This window comes from Notothenia coriiceps, unplaced genomic scaffold (assembly GCF_000735185.1).
Source record: "Notothenia coriiceps isolate Sejong01 unplaced genomic scaffold, NC01 NC01_scaffold00037244, whole genome shotgun sequence".
Taxonomy (NCBI): Eukaryota; Metazoa; Chordata; class Actinopteri; order Perciformes; family Nototheniidae; genus Notothenia; species Notothenia coriiceps.
In genome coordinates, this window is record NW_011369945.1 from 27,310,021 (window position 1) to 27,326,878 (window position 16,858).

General features: G+C 42.0%; 1 long non-coding RNA gene across 1 annotated transcript in view; it reads right to left on the minus strand.

The window, feature by feature from the left end:
* Positions 1–353: 353 nt before the first annotated feature.
* Positions 354–16,858, minus strand: part of LOC104965139 (uncharacterized) — a 26,608-nt gene continuing 10,103 nt past the window's right edge. The window contains exons 2-3 of the long non-coding RNA XR_800524.1: positions 11,366–11,369; positions 354–365 (exon numbers count right to left, since the gene is read on the minus strand). This is a non-coding gene — a long non-coding RNA (uncharacterized lncRNA). The remainder of the gene's footprint in view (positions 366–11,365; positions 11,370–16,858) is intronic.

The window sequence follows — 16,858 nt, forward strand, 5'->3', positions numbered from 1 at the left end:
TACAGAATGTTGCAAAAACTAAGAAGCTTATAAACATCAGGTTTAAAACTAAAAGAGCTTTGAAACACAATGAAAGATGTTTGGAGTTTTATTTGAGTTATTCATTTAAACTTTTTGTCTAAGAGATGCTGATTTGAAACCGTTGTTACATACAGTTACGGCATTTCCTGTTTCTGCCGGAGAGAGGGGAGGCCGTCCCAAAGCTTGCTGTTGTATTTACTCCCTCCATCTGACAGGAGGGAGCCTCGTTGAGCTGCGAGTGTGGCTAAGACGGAGTTCACTCCGTCACGGCGGTAGAGAAGACCCTCTCCAGTGTGGTTAATGTTTGCTGCTGTATTTACTCCCTCCATCTGACAGGAGGGAGCCTCGTTGAGCTGCGAGTGTGGCTACAGAAGGAGTTCACTCCGTCACGGAGGGGTAGGGTCGAGGGAGTGGTTTGGGATTGGGCCTCAATATCTATCCACATGTACAGGTACCAGCAGCATCTGGTTGTGTAGCATCCAACCAAGCTTTAAAAACATGTAGTGGTACCAGCTTGGTAATTTTCCATTCTTTTTGCAGACTGTTCCAAGTTAGTGGAGCTGCACATCTAAAAGCTTTCTTCCCTAAGACAGTCCTAGCACTTGGCATATTTAATAAAACCACAGCATGCGACCTCAGGCAATAACTACTTTCAATTCCCCGAGAGATCAAAAAAGTATTAAAGTATGTAAACAAATGTAATGTGAATAATGTATGCGCAGTATATGATATATGTCTTTAAAATTGGTAGAAAAAAAGTATCACAAAAAGATTAAAGGGGCCATTTTATGCTTTTTTGGGTTTTCCCTTTCCTGATGTTTTTGTGCATGTCAATGGTCTGCAATGGCTAAAATCCCAAACGTCCCTATGGAGGACGTTTCTCTCCCACCCCGATATACCAACTTGTTAAACTTTGCATGTTATGGTCTAAATAATATGCAAGTTTCCAAAAAACACTCGTGAGCAAATTCACTATAGCTGCCCTGAGAAAGAACTTGGTAATGCTAACAACAGAAACATCACTTCAAAGGATATGAAAGGCAGAAGAATTCAAAGGAAGTGTACAGTAAAGGAATAGTAATTAATGAAGCAGGGGTTTCCTCGCTGTTTACCCGAAGACTATAGCTCTAACAACTCTCTGACTGATAAGCACTAAAGCTGAGTTGGGAATAAAACCCATTTGACAAAAGATGTTCAGCTTTTAATTGAGCTTCAACAACTACTTAGCTCTACACCTGACTGTTTCATGACACTAGTGAGCTCTCAGTGAGGCACCTTTCCTTTAGAAAGAGAGCCAATCAAAGCAGCCGAGCAACTCAGCCCTGATGGAGCTCTCCTGCTGGAAAACTGCTTTGATGAATAAACACTATTGTACAAAAAAGCTATAGACAGGAAACACTGACAACTTTGAAACGGCATGACATGTTGTGTGGGAGGCTGTGGCTCAGTGGATAGTGTACTGGACTTCGAATCAGGGGATAGCAAGTTTGAGTCTCACTGCAGTCAGCATGTCGTTGTGTCCCTGAGACACTTCACCCCAAATTGCTCCTGTGGGGATTGCCCACAGTATTGAGTATGTTAGTAGCTTTGGATAAAAGCCTCTAACAAATGACATGTGATGTAATGTGTGCATTTCCCCCCAATCCTGCTTTGTTCCAAACGAATGACCGGCCATCAGGAACGTGATGGACTAAAGTCATGCTGATCTGCTTTAAAGGGGACCTATCATGCAAAATGCACTTGTGTACGTCTTTTCTACATGAACATGTGTCCCCGGTGTTCCAGGGAACTCACCAAGTGTCAGAAAACACAACCCTCTCTATTTCCCTCCATACCCAAATCTCTTAAAAAGGGGCTGCAACGGATCTGATACAGACTGATCCAGATTTGAACACTTCTATGACGTCACAGAAGTGGCGCTACGGCTATTGGGCCAACTCCACCAATCAGGAGGAGACAGCCACGGACATTGCCGTTGGAAAGCGCTGGAGACGATGTAGTACATATGCCAGGCCTGTAGGTGGTGCTGTTCTCACAGAATCAGCCCATGATACAAAGACAGTGTTAAATTGAGCGAAATGAGGAATGGCTAAAATGCATGATCTGTTTGGTATTTTGAAAAATAAAAAGGATACATATGCCTTATATAGGTATGGTCCTACACTATATTATTCAAATATAGCATGATAGGTCCACTTTAAAGTCAATTACTAAGAAATATAAGCCCCATTGGTTTTAGGGATGTTCCCAAAAGAGTGCAAATCGTTGATATTACAAACCCTGCAGGTGAGTCAGGTTTCAAACGTTGGTAAAGTCAGAGGTTGAACTGATTTCAAAAGACAAATATTTATGTCATATCAAATAAAAGGTAATTGGTTTATTTTGCTTCAAGCCAATTAAAAAGTTTCAGCTAATGATCATAATTTTAAAAAGTCAACCCAGCTAAAACTGTTTTAAGGCCAATATCCGCTAACCCACTTTCTAAACCCTATATCTAACAACCATTCACAGACTATAGAGAGGTGCAAACATGATGTATTTGAGTAGGCCCACCCGGAGGTTGGCGTCTTAAGGGTTTCCTCAACTAAGGGCAATGGGAATGTTTCATTAGAATTCTGAATACTTCAGAAATTCAGATCTGTATCAAACACAAGTTTATGATACTTATACGTTTTTTGGGACAAGATAATCTCCACATATTAACAACAGCGTAAAGTAAATCGGCAGAAGTAAAAAGCTCAAACTAAATACGTCACAGTGACATGACTTCACGCCACAACCGTTAAAGGCGGCTAATGTTTAGCCTGATGAAGTTTAGTAGTTTCATTTTGTTACCCGTTAGCAATCTCCATTTGTATGAAACAAAAGGTTAAGGCTTAGCCAGTGGGTTATTTACTGCCTAGTTGATGTTGATGCGAAAATCTATTCAGTTTTTTTTAACTAGAGATCTTATTTCAGGTCTCTTAACAACACGTTAAAAAAACTGTGGAATATGAGACGGGGGAACCAGAAGTGGTAAAATGCCGACTCCTGCTACAGTAGATGTCTCCAGAAGCACATTCACCATGATGACACACACCAACTCACAACAACACCAGCCTCTCTGTTACTTAATATCACTGAACTCCCAAAGAGAAAACTGGTGAAAGTAAACTTGAAAGTGTGTTGCCCTCGACACCCAGATGGCCCCGTGTAGGCGGAAGGGGACGGATATCTCCAGCTACATCTAGTAATGTGTAAAATTACTCCTGGGCTTTGTGCTCTCATCTGCACATTTAAGCCGAGCACTGCTATGGCAGACTAATCTTGATTCAGGCGATATCAGTGACCTCCTTCCCTCCTCCTGCTGAAGGGACTGCAGGCGGGACACTCGCAGGGAGACGTGTCTGACGAGGACAGAGACACAGATGGTGTACGTTTCTCAGGGACGTGGAAATCAGATTGTCAGATGACCCAGCGCTCTGCCCCCTGACTTCAGGAGGCAGGAGTTACTGTCAGTGTCAATGATGCCCTGTGGAGGATCACACACAGCTCAGCAGCAACACTGAATACTGCGCTGTAGCAGTGGAGAAGAAGAAGAAGAAGAATAACATTTTTTTAACTGTCATTTGGTTTATTTTGTCCCTCAGTGCAGAAGGGTGCACTCAAATGAATGCACCGTTGGATAGCTTTGATAGAGTAATTTAGCAAATTAACTCGCACCAGGACTACGTGTCGTATGTTTGATTACACCACAAATACATCAGCACACTAACCAAAATATCAGCTCCATGGTTCAGGATAAACATAACCTTTTAAAAAATGAATTGCCCTCTTCTTATTGCATGCGTTTCAGATTGTATTTTCTGTATAAAACACTATTTCTCAGCATAATCCACTGGAAAGTAGGATTTATTTGACCATTATGACGAAAACCCAGGCTACTTGTAGAACCAATTAACTTCTAAATGTCCCTTTTTGATTCAAAAAGAGATGCTGGTCAAAGACTCGGCTGCATTACTCAAACATCATGTCCCTCTTTGGTGTTGAACAAACTTTATCCAAAGAAAAGCCATCCTTTGTTTGTCAGCGATGGAGCAGCGGACATGAATCATGTATTTGTTTTTGCCAGGAAATCTGTTCCTGTCTTCAGCTCCAACAAAATGCTGCGGCTGCAAACAGAAAAACATCCTGATGCAACATCTGGCCTGTCATCCCTCAAAAGACTTCCTGTTCTGGCCAGATGTGCTTTCAGGTGTCTCTGAAACAAACTGCATCTACCTGGTGACCAACATGATGCTGACAATTCACCAAATGTGGCGTCCATTATCAGGGCCGGCTCTCGGCATTGGAAGTATAGGCGAATAATAAGGGCGAATGCTAAGGGCTAGAGGAGTTGAGGTCCCCCCCTCACTTAAATCATGTTCAAATGGATAGGATACTAAATACAGTTGCACACATCTTGTGTCCATATCTTTCTGTTTTGGTGGTCATGCCACAACCGTGCATGCGCAAGTCATAGTGAGTGTCTGCATTTGGGGGGCGGGGGGCGCCAGCTAAAATCTTGCCTAGGGCAGCAAATTGGTCAGGGCCGGCCCTGTCCATTATCATCGAGACAAAAGCAAGGCTGCTGCTGATCCATTTCAGATATTGTGAGTTCAATCAGGGAAAGTTTCTCCATTACAGCATACTTTACCATCCAAGCTTTTACGTTTGTTTTTCTTGACTTCAACATTTAATCATTGTCAACATGTTCTCATCACGTACTGCATCACCGTTTTTTTCAAAGCAGTGGGTTTGACTTTCTGCTGTTATTGTTTCCTACAAGTTTTGTACAGCTTCATGAAAGGTAGATTTCTAACTATATTAGACTCTTTAATGAATTACGTTTAACACAATAACTCAAATATAGTGAAGTTTGAAGCACAATAAACGTCCTTTTATACAATGTCTACACCAGTTTTAGCCATGCCACAATATTTAAACAAATCTTTCCGTGTCATTTTCCATGTAAATCTGAACGGAGCATCTTGGTTCACCGAACCTGATGTGTTATGTAATATAATAATTATTCAAAAAATAGATATTTAGATATTTTAAATACAAAATAATAATGTCTTTTAACATCTTTAAGACTTTCGAAAGATTATCAAACACATCCTAGTTTTATATAAATGGACTCAAAAAGTCTTAACACGTAAACAAAAAATGTACTTCTACAAGTAAGCAATGAGAGGAGTATTCCAAAGTTGTCAAGCCTTTCTCAAAAGTTTGTGTACGTCATATTTTTCATTTAATTGTAAATCCATATTTTCCTTCAATGTGAGATTGGACACACAATAAAGGGTCTATTTTTGACTTGCATAGACCCTTATGTATACCAGGGAACGATGTATGTTCATCACTAACATGAAGGCTGATTGAAAACATTATTATGACATAGGAAAATAGGAAAGAGATAGGAACAGAACTCACATCCTGGTTCTGCGACCGGATGTTGACATTTACACAGACCTTTGTTATTCCGTGTTATTAACTGAACATCAAATGAATACTTGTACTCACCTAATCCATATAAGGCAATGAAGAGATCAGCATGCGACCGGAAAGAAGAAAGGAAAACATTATTAGCAATGTGTTCAAAAATGATACCAATAGGAAGGTCATTAACATAACAGGTAACAACAAAACAAATCCATTGAACTGTTTTGCAATCACGTTTCAACATGTAAAGGTTAAAGCCCCTGTCACACTGTCCCGAAATTGACACCCGATGGACGCACGATTAAGGAAATGTTCAAATTCGGCTCTGATCGTAACAACATCGGGAGGAATTTATAGAGGAGTTGTGTTGTTGCCGTTATTGGGTTTAAACACAAGACACTTGGACTTTTCCTATATTAGTATATAAACTTCCGCTCACACTGGTCCTCCAACAAAAACGATAGCCTTTGTTCGTACTGCCTCTTTTGATTATAGAAAGATCGTATATTTCTGCCTCTTTCATCTTCTTGTTTCAGACTTTTATAGCTCATCGTGCATAGATTATAATTGTTATTAGTTTAAACGCACATCGAAAGCAACCCGCAACATAAGAATTTACATTACATTTTACAACGGAAACACACACCAAACCAAACGTAGAGCACGCTGTTAGAGTGTTAAGGTATAAGCACACAGGTTAGCCCACAGTTAAAGGCCCTGTCACCTGTCCTGTCGAATTGTCTAACCTAAACGAAACCGGTTGAAATTTATAACATCTAATTATTTCGACGGTTTCGTTAGGTTAGCATTCGGGACAGTGTGACAGGCCGCTTTAACTGTGGGCTTACTGTGTGCTATCCTTTAACACTTAAAGCGTGCTTCTACTTTGCGTTTCGGGGTGTGTCGTTTCCGTTGTAAATGTAATCGTAATTTCTTTATGTTGACCGTTGCTTTTCATTGTGTTTTGCTCATCATTTCATAATTCTATGACATGACTATAAAGTCTGAACAAGAAAGAAGAGGCAGAAGATATACATCTTCTATAATTTTCTTCAAAAAGAGGCAGCTACAACCAAAGTTATCGTTGTTGTTGAGGACAGTTGAGGCGGAAGTTTATTATATCATAACTAAGGAAGTCCAAGTTGTCTTTGTCGTTTAACCCAAATCTAAATGTATCTATACAAATGTACTAAACAACACGTTTATTTTGTTGGTCTACCTCGTGTGCTATTTCCTTTAAAGTTAAGCCGAGGACTAGCATCCCGTTGGTAGGCGCCTGTAAGCACTCCGGTACGAATTCGGTAGAAGCGTACGGGTTCTAAAACGGGTGGGGCGAAGTGCTTCAAGACGGCCTCGGACTCTTTGAGGTGGCCGCAGTATCGCTACCGAATCTACGGGGNCCTGGTTCCTCCGGTTTGTATCCCGGTAAATAGTTCTGGTCGTAAAGAACCGGGTGATTTGCTACCGTAATATCTCGTTTGGAATATGAGGATATGAACTGCGGTCTGGCTCTCCCAGCTTGCACGCGGTTTGATTGGCTGCGCTTGCACTGGCGGGATTTGCATAAACGGGATTTGATTGGCTGCTGCCAAGCATCGAGCCTCAAAAGTTGAACATTGTTCAACTTTTGATGCCGATAGATGCTCGTGATGCTTGCAAAGCCATGCCATGCTCCCCACAATGCAGTTCGGCGAAGATTAAAAATCTTCTACGTCACCCCATTCAAATGAATGGGCGAAGCGTTGAAAGCATTTTTCGATGCCTGTAGTGTAGACGGGCCGTTAGAGTTTTACTCCCTACAGGGTGTACTTTGAGGGTTTGTCACTCTGCAGACCGTTTACACGCAGAAAAACCTTCATAACACACAAGGGGACGGGTGATAACCGGAAAAGCATGACATGGGACCTTTAAATATTAAAGCTACATTATTCAATTTTTGCCAATTGGCAGCTCCACAACATACTGTACTGTAGGTGCCTGAGGCTTCACTCCACTTGGAACTAGATTTCAAGTTTATAATGAACTGGAGTGGAGTTTTAAAATGTAAATCCAAAATGAAAAAGACTGACCACTCACAATAGTAAAAGAATGGAGACGATAAACTAAAATAGGACGCACATTATGGCAAATTTCCACCAAGGATGAAGCTTTAAAAAGGCCTTATTATGCTCTTTGATGTGTTCCCTTTCCTCTGTGTGTTATATAGGTTTCTGTGCATGTCGGCAAAGGCTACCATCCCTGCGTGTCCTCCAGAGGGAGTTTCTCTCTCACACACTCCAACCTACATAACATACAGGGTGTTTCTCAGGCAGGAGTATAAAAAAAACAGGCTGTAAAAGTCAGGATATCTCTGCCTCAGATTTTTTTTGTTAATCTCTCGAGTCTGCTACATTTATGGAAGTGCATTACTGAAAAGTGCCTCTTCAATCCTTTAATACTGCAAATCTTACACAGGAACAGGTCTAGATGAGCTGAACAGCGGCTTGAATTTAATACAATAATCAGTCTGATATGCATCTTACCAAATGGAATAACAAGGAGAGTGTTTTAACCCTCTCACTGCTGCCGTTGAGTTTCTCTTGCAATACGTGGAAATAATGAATGTAGATGGTATAATTATGTGACTCTACAGCAGGCCTTCTCAAACTCCGGACCAAACTGCAAATCAGTTTGGTCCGGATGTAAATTAATGTATATTTTCTTGTGTCTGACGCGTTGTGAGAATGAACTTGCATATTTACTTGTCTGCGCGAGCGTGGCAAGCATTGCAAGTTAACCGCAAGTTTACCTCGACTTTCTAATGCTTCTAATAGGCTACCTTCTGTGCCGGGGTTCAAGGCATTGTCTACAGACAAACAGTGCCATTTCTCCCACTAGTTCAAGCCACCATACTGTATGTATTGAATGTGTGTGTGTGTATACAGGGGAACAGTTTGCCAACAGGCAAGGCAGGCAAGTGCTCGGACCAGAAGGGGGCCCCCAAAGAAGGTAGATTAAGAAGGTCCACAGCAACGACAACATGAAACACCCTTTAATTGACTGTAACGACATGTCGGGAAACCCCCTCAAGGGGGCCCCATGCATAGCGCGCTGAAAGTGCTTCTTAATTTCAGTTTCATTTCTCTACTCCCGGGTGGGGGGGTGGGGGGGGGGACACTTTACTGGCATTGATCGGGACCAGTGAACTTGCTCCTGCTCTACAGGATGTCCACAGTCTTCAATTTGTAATGATTTACCAAATGTTTTTTCAATATAAAATGCAGCTTTTGAATGTACTGATTGTTGCTGATCGAGGCATCTAATGGTCCACATTTCATGCAAAAGTCTAGACAACACATAAATACAATAAATAAATACAACAACATGTCCAATAGAGACAGAAGTGTTATTAAGGGTAAACCCCTCCTCCGGTGTTGCAGCTCAGTAAACAATCTATTGCCTGTTTCCTCCCTCGATCATGTGCCAGAAACAAACAGCACAGGGTCATGTCTATTACCGAGCAAAGAAAGCACCATTCTCAGACAAAGTTGAGTTGGCCGCCTTGTCTGAGAAGGCTCATCACTCAACGTAAGTGCAGTTTTGAAGTGAACAAAGGGAACTCATGGACATGCGAGCAGCCTATAAAGCAAGCAAAGCACAGAGTAGAAAGGACGGAGAGCGTTTAGAAAGTAAACAGATGTGGTCTTTCTGACCATTATCAAGTGTGCATCTGAAACTTTAATAAGCCACGAGCCAGATGTAATGCTTTGCCATGGAAACATTGGCCTCCTAAGATGAACCCTGCGACTGTTGTTAAGAGCCGGGATGCATGGAGAGCTTACTGTATGCCCGGGAATCTGTCCAGTTTTTAATGAGGGTAAAAGGACACCGCTCTCATCTTTATTTCATGGCACTGTGTGCATCTGTGGAGAAAGAAGATTCTCGGTGATAAACAAGGCCTATCTGGAGGAGGCCTCGCAGCAATGAGCAGGCCTAAATCAGGGGCTGTTGCATGGCAGATAATAAGAGCTGCTGGCCTTGGGGAGGAGGGGGTGTCTGCTGCAGACTGAAGGTGGAATCACGGGGAAGGGATTCTGGATGTCCAGCGAGGTCCCTTCATTAGCCTCTGTGTCCTCTGTTTTCTCTGCATGCCTCTCAGTGTCCTGCTCACCCTGTGCAGAGAGATGGGGAGGGCTCTCTGAATAGCAATAACCCCGGCCAGCGTCAATCCATCTTCTACTTCATTAAGAGGGCTGCAGCGTTATTGCGGGCTGTAATGACGCCTCAGATCTCCCTCCCATAGGCTGCGTTTCTCTCTGGCTTTCACAGATGTCATAAAAGAGAACACACAAGTCGTGCCGGAAATGCATATGAATTATTAATTCTTCTGTCCCTGGAGGTAGTTTGTCAATGTGTGCGTTTGTGTGAAAATGCCCACATTCCTGGCTTTACACTTCAGACAGGTTGATTTAAAATGTATGTTGCCAGCTCCTTTTGGCACTATAGGGAGTTATTGCAAAAAAAAGTCAAATGAAAGGCTGCGTTAATATTAATGTGGTTCAGATATACGGCCACTGCTTCTCATCCACATCTTGGGATGGTAATGCAAAAGAGATGATGCTTTATGCAAACTAATCCAGCAGCTACATATCAGCAGAAACTCGAGGAATGGGAGAACAGCAGAGGGTTCAGAGCCCCTGTGTATACAGACTGCAGCCGGCTCACTCACTCAAAACCTTTTTATGTTTGCTATACGAAAAAGTAAAAAAAAAAAAAACTTGGAATATCCCTATAAGAAAATATGAACAGACTGATGGGGAAGAGTTGATCTTTACATCCAGACATTTAAATTGGCTGAAAGGGTTAATCATGCTTTTTGCGTTTCCGTTTCCTGAAGTGTGTTCTATAGGTTTTTGTGCACGTAAACGCCTTCATTGGACTCCTTTGTTTACTTCCATAACATAGTGACATCACAATGTAACGCTTGTTCTTCTATTGTTTAGCGCTCCAACACACACTTGGGACTGGGCTCTAACCAGAGCCCAGTCCCAAGTGTGTGTTGGAGCGCTAAACAATAGAAGAACAAGCGTTACATTGTGATGTCACTATGTTATGGAAGTAAACAAAGGAGTCCAATNCGTATATTTCCGCACACCGTGTTCTCAAGACATATTTTTTTTTACATTTTCAACATCGTGGATACATCCTTGTATGCTCCCGGCAACACACTGAGCGTCAACTTTGCCTCCTTATTACACTCACCCCTACTTTAGTGGGAACAATGAGTCTGCGTCTTTGGTGCACAGAGGAATAAACGCAGATCATACTCTGGCTGCAGCCTTGACCGGTACTTGCTTTTGATCAAAGTCAATGCGGAAAACCTGCACTCACACAGGTAGGTGGAGGTGAAGGGAATGAGCACTTTTACAGCCTTTTTGGCGAGGTGGGGGAACTCGGTCTCCACAGACAGACAAAAGTGGGCAAGTGTCACTTTATTCGTCTTTTTCTCGTTCTTTTGTGTCTCACGCTGCGCCTCCCCTGAAGCTCTCTGGCGCCCCCCAGGGGAGGCGCGCCTCACACTTTGAAAACCGCTGCACTAGATGAAAGGGCAACCAGCCAAAAGCCCAATATGGCCTCTTTAAAAAGGTGTTGACTCTACTTGACTGTGTGTTGATTTTCAAGCTCAATTTCCCATCCTGATACAAGGAAAACAATCCAGCTCAATGACAGGAAGTGACAGTGGTGCCGACTGCTCTGACTGACACTGAGAAGCAACAGCACTGTTAGTTTATGGCCTATCAATAATGTCACGCTCAACGCCTATTTACTTTGGCCCGAGAAACTGGGGTTCCCTTTTTTTATTGAGTTTCCCCTCAGGAGCCTTGAAACGCTCCGGTCTGACAGATCTATTTGCCGGCGGTGCACACGGCTTCAGTGGCAGATAAGTGATGTGTGCACACCCTCTTTATCACTCTCTTTCACACCCATCCCCTCGTTCTTCTGCTGGCGTTGTTTTTCTAATCTGCGTGGGACATTGGGAGGCTTTTGAACATGTTCAGACGTTGGACTACGTGACCGTGCAGCTCCCTTGCTTGCTCTTATTGTGGATGTAGGTACAGCTGTCTGATTAGTGTCGCTGGTTAAGGATGGGTGAAAAGGTCAGAGTTCGTTGACTTCATTGACTCGAGAGTTCATGGATTTTGTTTCACCTGCTCCTGTCGGATAATTGATGGAATGCCGATGCTTATGAATAATTGTGTGTGTGTGTGTGTGTGTGTGTGTGTGTGTGTGTGTGTGTGTGTGTGTGTGTGTGTGTGTGTGTGTGTGTGTGTGTGTGTGTGTGTGTGTGTGTGTGTGTGTGTGTGTGTGTGTGTCTTTTTAAATAAGCCCTCGATCAGTATGAGGCTCACACACTTCTTAGCCACGTGTTATTACTGTTTAGTGTCTCTAAAGCCTAAAGGTTAGAAACTACACCGACACAGAGCGGATTCTCATACATGGTTAAAGATGCATCGCCCCGTGGCTCATTACTGTTCTGAATAAAGCCAACGAGGCGTATACATAATGTAATCCTGTCAGCTGTATTGAAACTGACACAGTAACATGGATTTTCACGTTGTCAGCTGACGGGTGACCGTCATTAGGCAACAGTTTCGAATCCCAAATCCAAAATCTTGAATGACTGAACTGGGTCATGTCCTTCCAAAATCATCCACATACCATTTGAGTGTTTTCCAAACCGTCCAAAATGTGGATTACAAATAAGAGTTATTTGGATGTTGTCTGGACTTCATGCCACATGTTTGTTTAAGCCAATGCATCAACATGTACCTAAATGCTATTCAAGTAATTCACAAACAGTTACAAATACAAGTAAAATCATAAGATATAATGGAGGTTTGTGAAATGGGACACACCGGTAAACTGTCTGAGGCTGAGAATTGAGGCCTAGACACCAAACAGAAAGTATTTACGGTATATATAACTAGCACTTCAATAATTGAGTTGATGTATTATAAAGAAACAAATACAACAGTAAAAAAAAACAAGCCTAGCCAAATACCAGAAACACCAACTAATCCAAAACTAACTGGTCCCAAAACATTAGTCAAGTAAACATTTTAATTGTTTTGCTTAACAACTGCTGACTTAAGCACTTCTTAAAGACGGACACAAGATATTTTCATATTTTTCTGATGATCAATCTCGTTCTAAACCTGTGTTCCTCTGCAAAACACACTTAAGCCGCTACATTAACAAGTTGTACTCGTTATAATCTGCTTTTACCTAGTGTTATATGTATCCGAGAGGAAATGAGTTGAGGTCACGCAGTCTGTTACATGATGTAAGTTTGTGAAAGACCACGGTTGCAAAACATAAACCGGAAGCTTTGCAGTGCTCTTACCCTGACCCTATCCTTGCACTTCCCTTGCTTGGAAAGGAGGTTGCTTGTCCATTTGTATTCATTAAAAACAACGTGATGTGCAGTTTTTTTCTGGTATCCTTCAAACTAAATCAGAAACAGCATCAGAATACCTTCAGTCAGACTGCAGGGGAGCAAAGTATAGAGGCGAAAATAGCCTGAATACGAGGCATGCATCAGAGTCCTGCACGGGTCTGATTTTCAAGACCCGCTCCCGCCCCGCACCCGCGACGTGCAATACCGAACCCGCCCCGAACCCGCATATATATGAGCAGTGAAAACGTGCAATTATTAACACACGCAGTTGCATATTTGGCTCAAAAAGCGTGGGATGTTAGGATGACACCAAAAGCCTCCCAGACGTTGGATTTCGCTCTTGAGGAAGAGTTATTGAAAATGCTGTATTCTCCGCTAGAGAGCTTCACCTCAGCCATTCAGAATGTGGCGCGCTCAGCAGCAGATTGATGCGCTGCAGAGGTTATTATTATGCTCGGTCCCGCGGGGGAGAGGTCTGAGGATTTAAACATTAAACTAAATTATTATTATTTAAATATATTTATTATGCAACACCCGCAACCCGACCCGCATCACCTTTGTTTTACCCAGAACCGAACCCGGAAAAAAGCGTTTGAAAAAATACCACCCGCGAATCACCTTTTTTGCGGGTCACCCGTCGGGTACCCGCGGATACCCGACCCGATGCAGGACTCTGGCATGCATACATTGAGGCAAAATATATTATTTTCTCGTTGAATTCTTAATTGCTCATGTGAATATTTTCTGTACTGAGCAACTTATCGGCCATGCATCATTTGTCATTGCTTTCATAAACTGTTACGTATCGCTATTATGGAAATGTGTGATTTGCCAACACTTTGGTTCATATTTGGTTTGTTGTAGGCACAAAAAATGACATTGTTCAAAAACCAAACTGTTGACAGCAGTCTCCTGTTTTGTCGACACATCCATCCATCCGAGCTCTAATAATAACGTTGTTCGACATCTGGCATTGTTCCTGACAGACAGGAGTCATAACTCATAAAGTCACAAGAGGCATGTCATCGGTAATTTATTTTGGGCATTGAACAAACAGCAAGTGCTTTAATGTCTCAAAAACAATAATTAGAAAAACAACACCGATATAATTGTTGGATTATATTATCAATTTATGACTCATACAATGATCTCCATATTTCCGCCATCAATTTAAAACCCATCAGTCATGAGCACTGTTTACCCCCATAGACTGGACGTTAATGTGATTGGCTTTGACTTGGCTTTGTCAGGCAAAGGATAGGGCTTTCAGTGACAGCTGCAGTAATGTAGGTTAATATAATAATAAACGAATATGCTTTCAGCAATTGATCACCCGACTGTAGGTACGCATTAAATATTGAAATATAGATAAATGAACCACTGACAGAACATTGAGTCAATAACAAAACCTGAAGGCTGTAAAGGTGCCTTTCGCAATCTGGCTTCAAAAAATGATTACATTACATAAAGATTACAAAAGGATATTATTTGTTTACAGTGATAATACCTGTCAATTTTCGATTTTGGTGATTTATAGTTTGATATTTGACAAATCACTTGTTAGAGGCCCTATTGTGCTCATTTTCAGGTGTATATCAGTATGTAGTGTCTCTACTTTAAAGAGTCCTCTCCTGCTGATGTTCAGGTGTATATCAGTATGTAGTGTCTCTACTTTAAAGAGTCCTCTCCTGCTGATGTTCAGGTGTATATCAGTATGTAGTGTCTCTACTTTAAAGAGTCCTCTCCTGCTGATGTTCAGGTGTATATCAGTATGTAGTGTCTCTACTTTAAAGAGTCCTCTCCTGCTGATGTTCAGGTGTATATCAGGTATGTAAGCAGAGATGAAAATTTCCTCAGGAGAGACGACCTACAGTACCACATAATAGTCATACAATCAAACAGAGATGAAATTTCTCAAGGTAAGAGGACGACGTACAGGTCACATATAAGCATACATATCCACCAGAGATGAAATTTACTCAGTAAATGAAGAGGACAAAGGCGAAGAGACTAAACAAGTCCCAACATATAGTCAATACATGTCATCCCAAACAGAGATGAAAATTTCTCAGGAAAAGGCAGAACTACAAAGTCCACATATAGAGAACATACATCAAAAACAGAAGAATGAAACATTTACTCAGGAAGAGGACTAACTAACAAAGAAATCACATAAGATCAAATACATCACAGAAGATAAGAAATTTCTCAGGAAAGAGACGACATATACAAGATTACATATAGTCCATACAATCACAGAGATGAAAAAATTTCCAGGAGAGGACTGACCTAACAAGTTCCACAATATAAGCTCATAAAAAAAAAAAAACATACAATGGATCAATCAAAAAAAAAACAGAGATGAAAATTCTCAGAGAGGACGACTACAAGTCCAAATAATAGATTAAATACCAAATCACAGAGATGTAAAAAATTTACTCAGGAGAAGGACGACTACAAGTCCACAGTGTATAGTCAGTTACAACACCAGAGAATGAAATTTCCCTCAGGAAGAAAGGACCCGACTTGACCAAAGTCCACATATAGTCAATACATCACAAGAAGAATGAAAATTTCTCAGGAGAGGACGACTACAAGTCCACAATATAGGTCAATACATCACAGAGAGATGAAGAATTTCTCAGGAAAGAGGACGACTGTACAAGTCGCACATATAGTAAATACCATCACCAGAGAATGGAAAATTCTCAGGAGAAGGACGACTACAAAGTCCCACATATAGTCCAATGGTACATCGACAGAGATGAAATGTTAACTCAGGAGAGGAACGACTACAAGTCCACATATAGTCCATGACATCCACAAAGATGAAATGTTCTCAGGAGCAGAGACGAACTGACAAAGTCCGGCATATAGGGGGGTGATTGGGACAGGGGAGAGGGGGGGGGGGGGGCCCCACAGAGATGAAAATTTCTCAGAGAGGACGGACTACAGGTCCACATGGATAAAGTCATAACATCACAGAAGGAATGAAATTTCCTCCAGGAGAAGGAACGACTACCAAAAGTCCACATGATAGTCATACATCACGACCAGAGATGAAAAATTTAATTCAGGGAAGAGGACGACTACAAGTCGCACGATATAGTCATACCAGTCACAGAAGAATGAAATTTCTCAAGGAGAAGGACTACCTACAAGTCCGGACATAGTAGTGCATGAAGCCCATCGGCACAGAGATGAAATTTCTCAGTAAGATAGATAAGATAGAATACAATTGTTATGGGAAAAGTCACGTAAGGGGGAGACGTCCAGTCTGAGAAGAGAGACGTATGAGTCACTCCAATTGTTGCGGGTCATATTTCATGGGCGAGCTATCACTTGAAACCTCTCGTCCAAACAAAAATCATTTTGGACAACCTCAATGTAAGGTCGTCACAAAAATGGGATGGTGGTGGTGGGAGGCGAAGGGAGGTGGCGAAGGGGGGGGGGGGAGGTGGGATAGACCTCGTGCGCGATGGAGATATGACGCGAAATTGAGTGACTCATAGTCTCCTCTCTGGGGGTCAAAGACCGCTGGGGGACGACGTGACTTTTACCATGACAATTGATGGGCTGATTATCCTATCTTACTGGAGAAATTTCATGCGTCCTGGTGATGATGACTATATGTGGACTTTGTAGTAGTCGCTCTCCTGAGAAATGTGGTCATCTCTGGTGATGTATGACGTGATAGTGTGGACTTGTAGTCGTCCTGCTCCTGAGAAATTGGTCATCTCGTGGTGAGTGTATGACTGATAATGTGGACTTGTAGGTCGTCCTGTCTCCTGAGAAATTAGTCATCTCTGTGATGTATGCTATATGTGGGGCTTGTAGTCGTCCTGGGCTCCCTGAGAAGAATTTCATGCTCTGGTGATGTATGACTATATGTGGGACTTGGTAGTCGTCCTGCTCCGGTGAGAAATTTCACTTGTG